This window comes from Carcharodon carcharias, chromosome 6 (genome assembly GCF_017639515.1).
Source record: "Carcharodon carcharias isolate sCarCar2 chromosome 6, sCarCar2.pri, whole genome shotgun sequence".
Classification (NCBI taxonomy): domain Eukaryota; kingdom Metazoa; phylum Chordata; class Chondrichthyes; order Lamniformes; family Lamnidae; genus Carcharodon; species Carcharodon carcharias.
In genome coordinates, this window is record NC_054472.1 from 143,396,608 (window position 1) to 143,410,493 (window position 13,886).

The window sequence follows — 13,886 nt, forward strand, 5'->3', positions numbered from 1 at the left end:
GAGCATTCTGCTATTTGACCTAATTTCCCCACGCAGGCTGGAGGCCGGCTGGCTATGTTTTTCTGTGTGCCTTCTTAGGGCAGTAGGCAGCGCGTCAGTCTCATAATCTGAAGGTCCTGAATTCAATCCTCAGAGAGGGCAAGGTGCTTTATACATTGTTTTTTGCATTCAAGTCAGATTTCCAACTCTACTGCTGACAAAAAGATCAAGACACCTTGCTTGCCACAGCGCTCCAACACATTTGGACTCACTCTGCAGCAACACATGGAGGTTCAGCAGATTTGTGAACTGCAGGCTTAACCAAGAAGCTGCTGCATCTCAAGCCATTCCCTCATGACAACGCCAAAGTGGAGAATGTGGGCATCGATCCCACTACCTCTCGCATGCAAAGCAAGCACTCTACCATTTGAGCTAATTCCCCACACTGCTGCACAGTTGCCTCACATTTGCTGCCCAGGATCTCATCAGCGCCTGCCTCCAAGACGATCCTGGGCCAGCAGAGCAATTCTGCATCGGGTCGGCCTGCGGCCTGAGCACAGTCATACTTCGCTCCAATCAGCGTGTACGAACAGCAGCAGGTTACAGCACCAGCACGATGCTAAACCACAGTGGCAATGAAAGAAACAGTGAAGAGCCCGAGCTTGAAGATTACAAGCAAGTCGAGCACAAACTAGCAGTCGCCACAAGTGTGAGGGAGTAGCCGAGAGCCCTGTCTCAGTGATAGAAGTCTTTTTCTGCTTTCAGCTCAGTGCTCCTCAGTGCTCAAAGGTGCACCCTGCTGCTCTTCAGGTGCAACTGCAGAAGTGTCACCGCCGTGTACAGGCTGTTTTCAGACGGGGAAAGATGGCTCCTGCGCCATGACGGCAACATGTTAATCTGTTATCTAGGTTGCAAGTTAAGAATTCTGCTTTCGGCTAAGCGTTGCTTACCACGCGTTTGTTTGAAAAGCACGCACGCTTATTCGCCATTCGAGCATTGACCTAAGGATGACTTTGATATGTTCTCCTCTCCAGTCCTCCGCACTATCAACCGAGCAATCGAGGAGAAGCATTGAAGCCCACAGTCTTTGCTGTTTGTTGGCCATGCACCTTTAGACGTCGAGCTCGGGCTACACCTGCCTCTTCATGCCACACGCTGGAGCACTGCGAGCCACCAGCTTTCTCTGCTGGTTGGGACTGTGGTGTCATGGCAAACGTGACTGACTACGGATCAGAGGCTGATTGTTCGTACTCACGTCTAGCTCGAAGGTTTCTGCAAACGTTGCATTGTGGCCTGATGTACCTTGTACTCTGGCCTAATTGGTTATGCTGTCTGCCAGCGTCACAGCATGCCTTCTTAGCGCAGTCGGAAGCGTGTCAAAATCATCATCCGAAGCTCTTGAGTTGAATCCGCACAGAGGCCAGAGTGTTTTGCACATTCTTTGCAGGCACTCACCTCAGACTTCCATCGCCGCTGCCAGCAAAAATCGAGACATCTTGCTTTGCTGCAGCACCCCAAAGCATTTGGCCTCTCTGTGTGCCAGCATATGGCAGCACTCTGGACATTTGTGAACTGTGGGCTCAGTGACACAACTGCTCTGCCTGAAGCTTTGTCCTCAGGTAAAATGCAAACTGGATAAGGTGGCCATCCATCTCACTGTCACACACATGCAAAGTGAGCATTCTGCTATTTGACCTAATTTCCCCACGCAGGCTGGAGGCCTGCTGGCTATCGACTTTCAGTGTGCCTTCTTAGCGCAGTAGGCAGCGCGTCAGTCTCTTAATCTGAAGGTCCTGAGTTCAATCCTCAGGGAGGGCAAGGTGCTTTATACATTGTTTTTTGCATTCAAGTCAGATTTCCAACTCTACTGCTGACAAAAAGATCAAGACACCTTGCTTGCCACAGCGCTCCAACACATTTGGACTCACTCTGCAGCAGCACATGGAGGTTCAGCAGATTTGTGAACTGCAGGCTTAACCAAGAAGCTGCTGCATCTCAAGCCATTCCCTCATGACAACGCCAAAGTGGAGAATGTGGGCATCGATCCCACTACCTCTCGCATGCAAAGCAAGCACTCTACCATTTGAGCTAATTCCCCACACTGCTGCACTGTTGCCTCACATTTGCTGCCCAGGATCTCATCAGCGCCTGCCTCCAAGACGATCCTGGGCCAGCAGAGCAATTCTGCATCGGGTCGGCCTGCGGCCTGAGCACAGTCATACTTCGCTCCAATCAGCGTGTACGAACAGCAGCAGGTTACAGCACCAGCACGATGCTAAACCACAGTGGCAATGAAAGAAACAGTGAAGAGCCCGAGCTTGAAGATTACAAGCAAGTCGAGCACAAACTAGCAGTCGCCACAAGTGTGAGGGAGTAGCCGAGAGCCCTGTCTCAGTGATAGAAGTCTTTTTCTGCTTTCAGCTCAGAGCTCCTCAGTGCTCAAAGGTGCACCCTGCTGCTCTTCAGGTGCAACTGCAGAAGTGTCACCGCCGTGTACAGGCTGTTTTCAGACGGGGAAAGATGGCTCCTGCGCCATGACGGCAACATGTTAATCTGTTATCTAGGTTGCAAGTTAAGAATTCTGCTTTCGGCTAAGCGTTGCTTACCACGCCTTTGTTTGAAAAGCACGCACGCTTATTCGCCATTCGAGCATTGACCTAAGGATGACTTTGATATGTTCTCCTCTCCAGTCCTCCGCACTATCAACCGAGCAATCGAGGAGAAGCATTGAAGCCCACAGTCTTTGCTGTTGGTTGGCCATGCACCTTTAGACGTCGAGCTCGGGCTACACCTGCCTCTTCATGCCACACGCTGGAGCACTGCGAGCCACCAGCTTTCTCTGCTGGTTGGGACTGTGGTGTCATGGCAAACGTGACTGACTACGGATCAGAGGCTGATTGTTCGTACTCACGTCTAGCTCGAAGGTTTCTGCAAACGTTGCATTGTGGCCTGATGTACCTTGTACTCTGGCCTAATTGGTTATGCTATCTGCCAGCGTCACAGCATGCCTTCTTAGCGCAGTCAAAATCATCATCCGAAGCTCTTGAGTTGAATCCGCACAGAGGCCAGAGTGTTTTGCACATTCTTTGCAGGCACTCACCTCAGACTTCCATCGCCGCTGCCAGCAAAAATCGAGACATCTTGCTTTGCTGCAGCATCCCAAAGCATTTGGCCTCTCTGTGTGCCAGTATATGGCAGAACTCTGGACATTTGTGAACTCTGGGCTCAGTGACACAACTGCTCTGCCTGAAGCTTTGTCCTCAGGTAAAATGCAAACTGGATAAGGCTGGCCATCCATCTCACTGTCACACACATGCAAAGTGAGCATTCTGCTATTTGACCTAATTTCCCCACGCAGGCTGGAGGCCGGCTGGCTATGTTTTTCTGTGTGCCTTCTTAGGCAGTAGGCAGCGCGTCAGTCTCATAATCTGAAGGTCCTGAATTCAATCCTCAGAGAGAGCAAGGTGCTTTATACATTGTTTTTTGCATTCAAGTCAGATTTCCAACTCTACTGCTGACAAAAAGATCAAGACACCTTGCTTGCCACTAGCTCCAACACATTTGGCTTCACTCTGCAGCAGCACATGGAGGTTCTGCAGATTCGTGAACTGCAGGCTTAACCAAGAAGCTGCTGCATTTCAAGCCATTCCCTCCTGACAACGCCAAAGTGGAGAATGGGGGAATCGATCCCACTACTTCTCGCATGCAAAGCAAGCGCTCTACCATTTGAACTAATTCCCCACACTGCTGCGCTGGTGCCTCACAATTGCTGCCCAGGATCTCATCAGCGCCTGCCTCCAAGACGATCCTGGGCCAGCAGAGCAATTCTGCATCAGGTCGGCCTGCGGCCTGAGCACAGTCATACTTCGCTCCAATCAGCGTGTACGAACAGCAGCAGGTTACAGCACCAGCACGATGCTAAACCACAGTGGCAATGAAAGAAACAGTGAAGAGCCCGAGCTTGAAGATTACAAGCAAGTCGAGCACAAACTAGCAGTCGCCACAAGTGTGAGGGAGTAGCCGAGAGCCCTGTCTCAGTGATAGAAGTCTTTTTCTGCTTTCAGCTCAGTGCTCCTCAGTGCTCAAAGGTGCACCCTGCTGCTCTTCAGGTGCAACTGCAGAAGTGTCACCGCCGTGTACAGGCTGTTTTCAGACGGGGAAAGATGGCTCCTGCGCCATGACGGCAACATGTTAATCTGTTATCTAGGTTGCAAGTTAAGAATTCTGCTTTCGGCTAAGCGTTGCTTACCACGCGTTTGTTTGAAAAGCACGCACGCTTATTCGCCATTCGAGCATTGACCTAAGGATGACTTTGATACGTTCTCCTCTCCAGTCCTCCGCACTATCAACCGAGCAATCGAGGAGAAGCATTGAAGCCCACAGTCTTTGCTGTTTGTTGGCCATGCACCTTTAGACGTCGAGCTCGGGCTACACCTGCCTCTTCATGCCACACGCTGGAGCACTGCGAGCCACCAGCTTTCTCTGCTGGTTGGGACTGTGGTGTCATGGCAAACGTGACTGACTACGGATCGAGGCTGATTGTTCGTACTCACGTCTAGCTCGAAGGTTTCTGCAAACGTTGCATTGTGGCCTGATGTACCTTGTACTCTGGCCTAATTGGTTATGCTATCTGCCAGCGTCACAGCATGCCTTCTTAGCGCAGTCGGCAGCGTGTCAAAATCATCATCCGAAGCTCTTGAGTTGAATCCGCACAGAGGCCAGAGTGTTTTGCACATTCTTTGCAGGCACTCACCTCAGACTTCCATCGCCGCTGCCAGCAAAAATCGAGACATCTTGCTTTGCTGCAGCACCCCAAAGCATTTGGCCTCTCTGTGTGCCAGCATATGGCAGAACTCTGGACATTTGTGAACTGTGGGCTCAGTGACACAACTGCTCTGCCTGAAGCTTTCTCCTCAGGTAAAATGCAAACTGGATAAGGTGGCCATCCATCTCACTGTCACACACATGCAAAGTGAGCATTCTACTATTTGACCTAATTTCCCCACGCAGGCTGGAGGCCGGCTGGCTATGTTTTTTCTGTGTGCCTTCTTTACGCAGTAGGCATCGCGTCAGTCTCATAATCTGAAGTTCCTGAGTTCAATCCTCAGAGAGGGCAAGGTGCTTTATACATTGTTTTTTGCATTCAAGTCAGATTTCCAACTCTACTGCTGACAAAAAGATCAAGACACCTTGCTTGCCACTAGCTCCAACACATTTGGACTCACTCTGCAGCAGCACATGGAGGTTCTGCAGATTTGTGAACTGCAGGCTTAACCAAGAAGCTGCTGCATCTCAAGCCATTCCCTCATGACAACGCCAAAGTGGAGAATGTGGGCATCGATCCCACTACCTCTCGCATGCAAAGCAAGCACTCTACCATTTGAGCTAATTCCCCACACTGCTGCGCTGTAGTCTCACTTTTGCTGCCCAGGATCTCATCAGCGCCTGCCTCCAAGACGATCCTGGGCCAGCAGAGCAATTCTGCATCGGGTCGGCCTGCGGCCTGAGCACAGTCATACTTCGCTCCAATCAGCGTGTACGAACAGCAGCAGGTTACAGCACCAGCACGATGCTAAACCACAGTGGCAATGAAAGAAACAGTGAAGAGCCCGAGCTTGAAGATTACAAGCAAGTCGAGCACAAACTAGCAGTCGCCACAAGTGTGAGGGAGTAGCCGAGAGCCCTGTCTCAGTGATAGAAGTCTTTTTCTGCTTTCAGCTCAGTGCTCCTCAGTGCTCAAAGGTGCACCCTGCTGCTCTTCAGGTGCAACTGCAGAAGTGTCACCGCCGTGTACAGGCTGTTTTCAGACGGGGAAAGATGGCTCCTGCGCCATGACGGCAACATGTTAATCTGTTATCTAGGTTGCAAGTTAAGAATTCTGCTTTCGGCTAAGCGTTGCTTACCACGCGTTTGTTTGAAAAGCACGCACGCTTATTCGCCATTCGAGCATTGACCTAAGGATGATTTTGATATGTTCTCCTCTCCAGTCCACCGCACTATCAACCGAGCAATTGAGGAGAAGCATTGAAGCCCACAGTCTTTGCTGTTTGTTGGCCATGCACCTTTAGACGTCGAGCTCGGGCTACACCTGCCTCTTCATGCCACACTCTGGAGCACTGCGAGCCACCAGCTTTCTCTGCTGGTTGGGACTGTGGTGTCATGGCAAACGTGACTGACTACGGATCGAGGCTGATTGTTCGTACTCACGTCTAGCTCGAAGGTTTCTGCACACATTGCATTGTGGCCTGATGTACCTTGTACTCTGGCCTAATTGGTTACGCTATCTGCCAGCGTCACAGCATGCCTTCTTAGCGCAGTCGGCAGCGTGTCAAAATCATCATCCGAAGCTCTTGAGTTGAATCCGCACAGAGGCCAGAGTGTTTTGCACATTCTTTGCAGGCACTCACCTCAGACTTCCATCGCCGCTGCCAGCAAAAATCGAGACATCTTGCTTTGCTGCAGCATCCCAAAGAATTTGGCCTCTCTGTGTGCCAGTATATGGCAGAACTCTGGACATTTGTGAACTGTGGGCTCAGTGACACAACTGCTCTGCCTGAAGCTTTGTCCTCAGGTAAAATGCAAACTGGATAAGGTGGCCATCCATCTCACTGTCACACACATGCAAAGTGAGCGTTCTGCTATTTGACCTAATTTCCCCACGCAGGCTGGAGGCCGGCTGGCTATGTTTTTTCTGTGTGCCTTCTTAGGGCAGTAGGCAGCGCGTCAGTCTCATAATCTGAAGGTCCTGAATTCAATCCTCAGAGAGGGCAAGGTGCTTTATACATTGTTTTTTGCATTCAAGTCAGATTTCCAACTCTACTGCTGACAAAAAGATCAAGACACCTTGCTTGCCACAGCGCTCCAACACATTTGGACTCACTCTGCAGCAGCACATGGAGGTTCTCCCGATTTGTGAACTGCAGGCTTAACCAAGAAGCTGCTGCATCTCAAGCAATTCCCTCATGACAACGCCAAAGTGGAGAATGTGGGCATCGATCCCACTACATCTCGCATGCAAAGCAAGCACTCTACCATTTGAGCTAATTCCCCACGCTGCTGCACAGTTGCCTCACATTTGCTGCCCAGGATCTCATCAGCGCCTGCCTCCAAGACGATCCTGGGCCAGCAGAGCAATTCTGCATCGGGTCGGCCTGCGGCCTGAGCACAGTCATACTTCGCTCCAATCAGCGTGTACGAACAGCAGCAGGTTACAGCACCAGCACGATGCTAAACCACAGTGGCAATGAAAGAAACAGTGAAGAGCCCGAGCTTGAAGATTACAAGCAAGTCGAGCACAAACTAGCAGTCGCCACAAGTGTGAGGGAGTAGCCGAGAGCCCTGTCTCAGTGATAGAAGTCTTTTTCTGCTTTCAGCTCAGTGCTCCTCAGTGCTCAAAGGTGCACCCTGCTGCTCTTCAGGTGCAACTGCAGAAGTGTCACCGCCGTGTACAGGCTGTTTTCAGACGGGGAAAGATGGCTCCTGCGCCATGACGGCAACATGTTAATCTGTTATCTAGCTTGCAAGTTAAGAATTCTGCTTTCGGCTAAGCGTTGCTTACCACGCGTTTGTTTGAAAAGCACGCACGCTTATTCGCCATTCGAGCATTGACCTAAGGATGACTTTGATATGTTCTCCTCTCCAGTCCTCCGCACTATCAACCGAGCAATCGAGGAGAAGCATTGAAGCCCACAGTCTTTGCTGTTTGTTGGCCATGCACCTTTAGACGTCGAGCTCGGGCTACACCTGCCTCTTCATGCCACACGCTGGAGCACTGCGAGCCACCAGCTTTCTCTGCTGGTTGGGACTGTGGTGTCATGGCAAACGTGACTGACTACGGATCAGAGGCTGATTGTTCGTACTCACGTCTAGCTCGAAGGTTTCTGCACACATTGCATTGTGGCCTGATGTACCTTGTACTCTGGCCTAATTGGTTACGCTATCTGCCAGCGTCACAGCATGCCTTCTTAGCACAGTCGGCAGCGTGTCAAAATCATCATCCGAAGCTCTTGAGTTGAATCCGCACAGAGGCCAGAGTGTTTTGCACATTCTTTGCAGGCACTCATCTCAGACTTCCATCGCCGCTGCCAGCAAAAATCGAGACATCTTGCTTTGCTGCAGCACCCCAAAGCATTTGGCCTCTCTGTGTGCCAGCATATGGCAGCACTCTGGACATTTATGAACTGTGGGCTCAGTGACACAACTGCTCTGCCTGAAGCTTTGTCCTCAGGTAAAATGCAAACTGGATAAGGCGGCCATCCATCTCACTGTCACACACATGCAAAGTGAGCGTTCTGCTATTTGACCTAATTTCCCCACGCAGGCTGGAGGCCGGCTGGCTATGTTTTTTCTGTGTGCCTTCTTAGGGCAGTAGGCAGCGCGTCAGTCTCATAATCTGAAGGTCCTGAATTCAATCCTCAGAGAGGGCAAGGTGCTTTATACATTGTTTTTTGCATTCAAGTCAGATTTCCAACTCTACTGCTGACAAAAAGATCAAGACACCTTGCTTGCCACAGCGCTCCAACACATTTGGCCTCACTCTGCAGCAGCACATGGAGGTTCTGCAGATTTGTGAACTGCAGGCTTAACCAAGAAGCTGCTGCATCTCAAGCCATTCCCTCATGACAACGCCAAAGTGGAGAATGTGGGTATTGATCCCACTACCTCTCGCATGCAAAGCAAGCGCGATACCATTTGAGCTAATTCCCCACACTGCTGCGCCAGTGCCTCACATTTGCTGCCCAGGATCTCCTCAGCGCCTGCCTCCAAGACGATCCTGGGCCAGCAGAGCAATTCTGCATCGGGTCGGCCTGCGGCCTGAGCACAGTCATACTTCGCTCCAATCAGCGTGTACGAACAGCAGCAGGTTACAGCACCAGCACGATGCTAAACCACAGTGGCAATGAAAGAAACAGTGAAGAGCCCGAGCTTGAAGATTACAAGCAAGTCGAGCACAAACTAGCAGTCGCCACAAGTGTGAGGGAGTAGCCGAGAGCCCTGTCTCAGTGATAGAAGTCTTTTTCTGCTTTCAGCTCAGTGCTCCTCAGTGCTCAAAGGTGCACCCTGCTGCTCTTCAGGTGCAACTGCAGAAGTGTCACCGCCGTGTACAGGCTGTTTTCAGACGGGGAAAGATGGCTCCTGTGCCATGACGGCAACATGTTAATCTGTTATCTAGGTTGCAAGTTAAGAATTCTGCTTTCGGCTAAGCGTTGCTTACCACGCGTTTGTTTGAAAAGCACGCACGCTTATTCGCCATTCGAGCATTGACCTAAGGATGACTTTGATATGTTCTCCTCTCCAGTCCTCCGCACTATCAACCGAGCAATCGAGGAGAAGCATTGAAGCCCACAGTCTTTGCTGTTTGTTGGCCATGCACCTTTAGACGTCGAGCTCGGGCTACACCTGCCTCTTCATGCCACACGCTGGAGCACTGCGAGCCACCAGCTTTCTCTGCTGGTTGGGACTGTGGTGTCATGGCAAACGTGACTGACTACGGATCGGAGGCTGATTGTTCGTACTCACGTCTAGCTCGAAGGTTTCTGCACACATTGCATTGTGGCCTGATGTACCTTGTACTCTGGCCTAATTGGTTATGCTATCTGCCAGCGTCACAGCATGCCTTCTTAGCGCAGTCGGCAGCGTGTCACTCTCATCATCCGAAGCTCTTGAGTTGAATCCGCACAGAGGCCAGAGTGTTTTGCACATTCTTTGCAGGCACTCACCTCAGACTTCCATCGCCGCTGCCAGCAAAAATCGAGACATCTTGCTTTGCTGCAGCACCCCAAAGCATTTGGCCTCTCTGTGTGCCAGCATATGGCAGCACTCTGGACATTTGTGAACTGTGGGCTCAGTGACACAACTGCTCTGCCTGAAGCTTTGTCCTCAGGTAAAATGCAAACTGGATAAGGCTGCCATCCATCTCACTGTCACACACATGCAAAGTGAGCGCTCTGCTATTTGACCTAATTTCCCCACGCAGGCTAGAGGCCGGCTGGCTATCAGTTTTCAGTGTGCCTTCTTTGCGCAGTAGGCAGCGCGTCAGTCTCATAATCTGAAGGTCCTGAGTTCAATCCTCAGAGAGAGCAAGGGGCTTTATGCAGTTTTTTTTTGCATTCAGGTCAGATTTCCAACTCTGCTGCTGGCAAAAAGATCAAGACACCTTGCTTGCCACAGCGCTCCAACACATTTGGCCTCACTCTGCAGCAGCACATGGAGGTTCTGCAGATTTGTGAACTGCAGGCTTAACCAAGAAGCTGCTGCATCTCAAGCCATTCCCTCATGACAACGCCAAAGTGGAGAATGTGGGCATCGATCCCACTACCTCTCGCATGCAAAGCAAGCACTCTACAATTTGAGCTAATTCCCCACACTGCTGCACTGTTGCCTCACATTTGCTGCCCAGGATCTCCTCAGCGCCTGCCTCCAAGACGATCCTGGGCCAGCAGAGCAATTCTGCATCGGGTCGGCCTGCGGCCTGAGCACAGTCATACTTCGCTCCAATCAGCGTGTACGAACAGCAGCAGGTTACAGCACCAGCACGATGCTAAACCACAGTGGCAATGAAAGAAACAGTGAAGAGCCCGAGCTTGAAGATTACAAGCAAGTCGAGCACAAACTAGCAGTCGCCACAAGTGTGAGGGAGTAGCCGAGAGCCCTGTCTCAGTGATAGAAGTCTTTTTCTGCTTTCAGCTCAGTGCTCCTCAGTGCTCAAAGGTGCACCCTGCTGCTCTTCAGGTGCAACTGCAGAAGTGTCACCGCCGTGTACAGGCTGTTTTCAGACGGGGAAAGATGGCTCCTGCGCCATGACGGCAACATGTTAATCTGTTATCTAGGTTGCAAGTTAAGAATTCTGCTTTCGGCTAAGCGTTGCTTACCACGCGTTTGTTTGAAAAGCACGCACGCTTATTCGCCATTCGAGCATTGACCTAAGGATGACTTTGATATGTTCTCCTCTCCAGTCCTCCGCACTATCAACCGAGCAATCGAGGAGAAGCATTGAAGCCCACAGTCTTTGCTGTTTGTTGGCCATGCACCTTTAGACGTCGAGCTCGGGCTACACCTGCCTCTTCATGCCACACGCTGGAGCACTGCGAGCCACCAGCTTTCTCTGCTGGTTGGGACTGTGGTGTCATGGCAAACGTGACTGACTACGGATCGGAGGCTGATTGTTCGTACTCACGTCTAGCTCGAAGGTTTCTGCACACATTGCATTGTGGCCTGATGTACCTTGTACTCTGGCCTAATTGGTTATGCTATCTGCCAGCGTCACAGCATGCCTTCTTAGCGCAGTCGGCAGCGTGTCAAAATCATCATCCGAAGCTCTTGAGTTGAATCCGCACAGAGGCCAGAGTGTTTTGCACATTCTTTGCAGGCACTCACCTCAGACTTCCATCGCCGCTGCCAGCAAAAATCGAGACATCTTGCTTTGCTGCAGCACCCCAAAGCATTTGGCCTCTCTGTGTGCCAGCATATGGCAGCACTCTGGACATTTGTGAACTGTGGGCTCAGTGACACAACTGCTCTGCCTGAAGCTTTGTCCTCAGGTAAAATGCAAACTGGATAAGGCGGCCATCCATCTCACTGTCACACACATGCAAAGTGAGCGTTCTGCTATTTGACCTAATTTCCCCACGCAGGCTAGAGGCCGGCTGGCTATGTTTTTTCTGTGTACCTTCTTAGTGCATTAGGCAGTGTGTCAGTATCATAATCTGAAGGTCCTGAGTTCAATCCTCAGAGAGAGCAAGGTGCTTTATGCATTTTTTTTTGCATTCAGGTCAGATTTCCAACTCTGCTGCTGGCAAAAAGATCACGACACCTTGCTTGCCACAGCGCTCCAAAGCGTTTGGCCTCGCTCTGCAGCAGCACGTGGAGGTTCTGCAGATTTGTGAAAAGCGGGCTCAACAAAGAAGCTGCTGCATCTCAAGCCCTTCCCTCATGACAACGCCAAAGTGGAGAATGTGGGCATCGATCCCACTACCTCTCGCATGCTAAGCAAGCACTCTACAATTGAGCTAATTCCCCAAACAGCTGGGCAGCTGCCTCACATTTGCTGCCCAGGATCTCCTCAGCACCTGTCTCCAAGACGATCCTGGGCCAGCAGAGCAATTCTGCAGCGGGTAGGCCTGCGGCCTGAGCACAGTCATACTTCGCTCCAATCAGCGTGTACGAACAGCAGCAGGTTACAGCACCAGCACGATGCTAAACCACAGTGGCAATGAAAGAAACAGTGAAGAGCCCGAGCTTGAAGATTACAAGCAAGTCGAGCAGAAACTAGCAGTCGCCACAAGTGTGAGGGAGTAGCCGAGAGCCCTGTCTCAGTGATAGAAGTCTTTTTCTGCTTTCAGCTCAGTGCTCCTCAGTGCTCAAAGGTGCACCCTGCTGCTCTTCAGGTGCAACTGCAGAAGTTTCAGCGCCGTGTACAGGCTGTTTTCAGACGGGGAAAGATGGCTCCTGTGCCATGACGGCAACATGTTAATCTGTTATCTAGGTTGCAAGTTAAGAATTCTGCTTTCGGCTAAGCGTTGCTTACCACGCGTTTGTTTGAAAAGCACGCACGCTTATTCGCCATTCGAGCATTGACCTAAGGATGACTTTGATATGTTCTCCTCTCCAGTCCTCCGCACTATCAACCGAGCAATCGAGGAGAAGCATTGAAGCCCACAGTCTTTGCTGTTTGTTGGCCATGCACCTTTAGACGTCGAGCTCGGGCTACACCTGCCTCTTCATGCCACACGCTGGAGTACTGCGAGCCACCAGCTTTCTCTGCTGGTTGTGACTGTGGTTTCATGGCAAACGTGACTGACTACGGATCGAGGCTGATTGTTCGTACTCACGTCTAGCTCGAAGGTTTCTGCACACATTGCATTGTGGCCTGATGTACCTTGTACTCTGGCCTAATTGGTTATGCTATCTGCCAGCGTCACAGCATGCCTTCTTAGCGCAGTCGGCAGCGTGTCAAAATCATCATCCGAAGCTCTTGAGTTGAATCCGCACAGAGGCCAAAGTGTTTTGCACATTCTTTGCAGGCACTCACCTCAGACTTCCATCGCCGCTGCCAGCAAAAATCGAGACATCTTGCTTTGCTGCAGCACCCCAAAGCATTTGGCCTCTCTGTGTGCCAGCATATGGCAGCACTCTGGACATTTGTGAACTGTGGGCTCAGTGACACAACTGCTCTGCCTGAAGCTTTGTCCTCAGGTAAAATGCAAACTGGATAAGGCGGCCATCCATCTCACTGTCACACACATGCAAAGTGAGCGCTCTGCTATTTGACCTAATTTCCCCACGCAGTCTGTTGGCCAGCTGGCGATGTTTTTGCAGTGTGCCTTCTTAGCACAGTAGGCAGTGCGTCAGTCTCATAATCTGAAGGTCCTGAGTTCAATCCTCAGAGAGAGCAAGGTGCTTTATGCATTTTTTTTTGCATTCAGGTCAGATTTCCAACTCTGCTGCTGGCAAAAAGATCAAGACACCTTGCTTGCCACAGCGCTCCAAAGCGTTTGGCCTCACTCTGCAGCAGCACATGGAGGTTCTGCAGATTTGTGAACTGCAGGGCTCAACCAAGAAGCTGCTGCATCTCAAGCCCTTCCCTCATGACAACGCCAAAGTGGAGAATGTGGGCATCGATCCCACTACCTCTCACATGCAAAGCGAGCACTCTACCATTTGAGCTAATTCCCCAAACAGCTGGGCAGCTGTCCTCACATTTGCTGCCCAGGATCTCCTCAGCACCTGTCTCCAAGACGATCCTGGGCCAGCAGAGCAATTCTGCACCGGGTAGGCCTGCGGCCTGAGCACAGTCATACTTCGCTCCAGTCAGCGTGTACGAACAGCAGCAGGTTACAGCACCAGCACGATGCTAAACCACAGTGGCAATGAAAGAAACAGTGAAGAGCCCGAGCTTGAAGATTCCA

At 51.1% G+C, this 13,886-nt stretch overlaps 6 non-coding genes across 6 annotated transcripts; all 6 read left to right on the top strand.

Moving 5' to 3' along the window:
* The first annotated feature begins 68 nt into the window (after positions 1-68).
* On the top strand, positions 69-141 carry trnam-cau. Its single transcript has one exon. It is a non-coding gene; the product is annotated as a tRNA-Met (tRNA).
* A 1,583-nt stretch (positions 142-1,724) lies between these two features.
* On the top strand, positions 1,725-1,797 carry trnak-cuu. Its single transcript has one exon. It is a non-coding gene; the product is annotated as a tRNA-Lys (tRNA).
* Positions 1,798-6,676: 4,879 nt separating this feature from the next.
* Positions 6,677-6,749, top strand: trnam-cau. The gene has a single exon. It is a non-coding gene; the product is annotated as a tRNA-Met (tRNA).
* A 1,583-nt stretch (positions 6,750-8,332) lies between these two features.
* trnam-cau lies at positions 8,333-8,405 on the top strand. Its single transcript has one exon. It is a non-coding gene; the product is annotated as a tRNA-Met (tRNA).
* A 1,583-nt stretch (positions 8,406-9,988) lies between these two features.
* trnam-cau lies at positions 9,989-10,061 on the top strand. Its single transcript has one exon. It is a non-coding gene; the product is annotated as a tRNA-Met (tRNA).
* Positions 10,062-13,299: 3,238 nt separating this feature from the next.
* On the top strand, positions 13,300-13,372 carry trnam-cau. The gene has a single exon. It is a non-coding gene; the product is annotated as a tRNA-Met (tRNA).
* Positions 13,373-13,886: the final 514 nt, after the last annotated feature.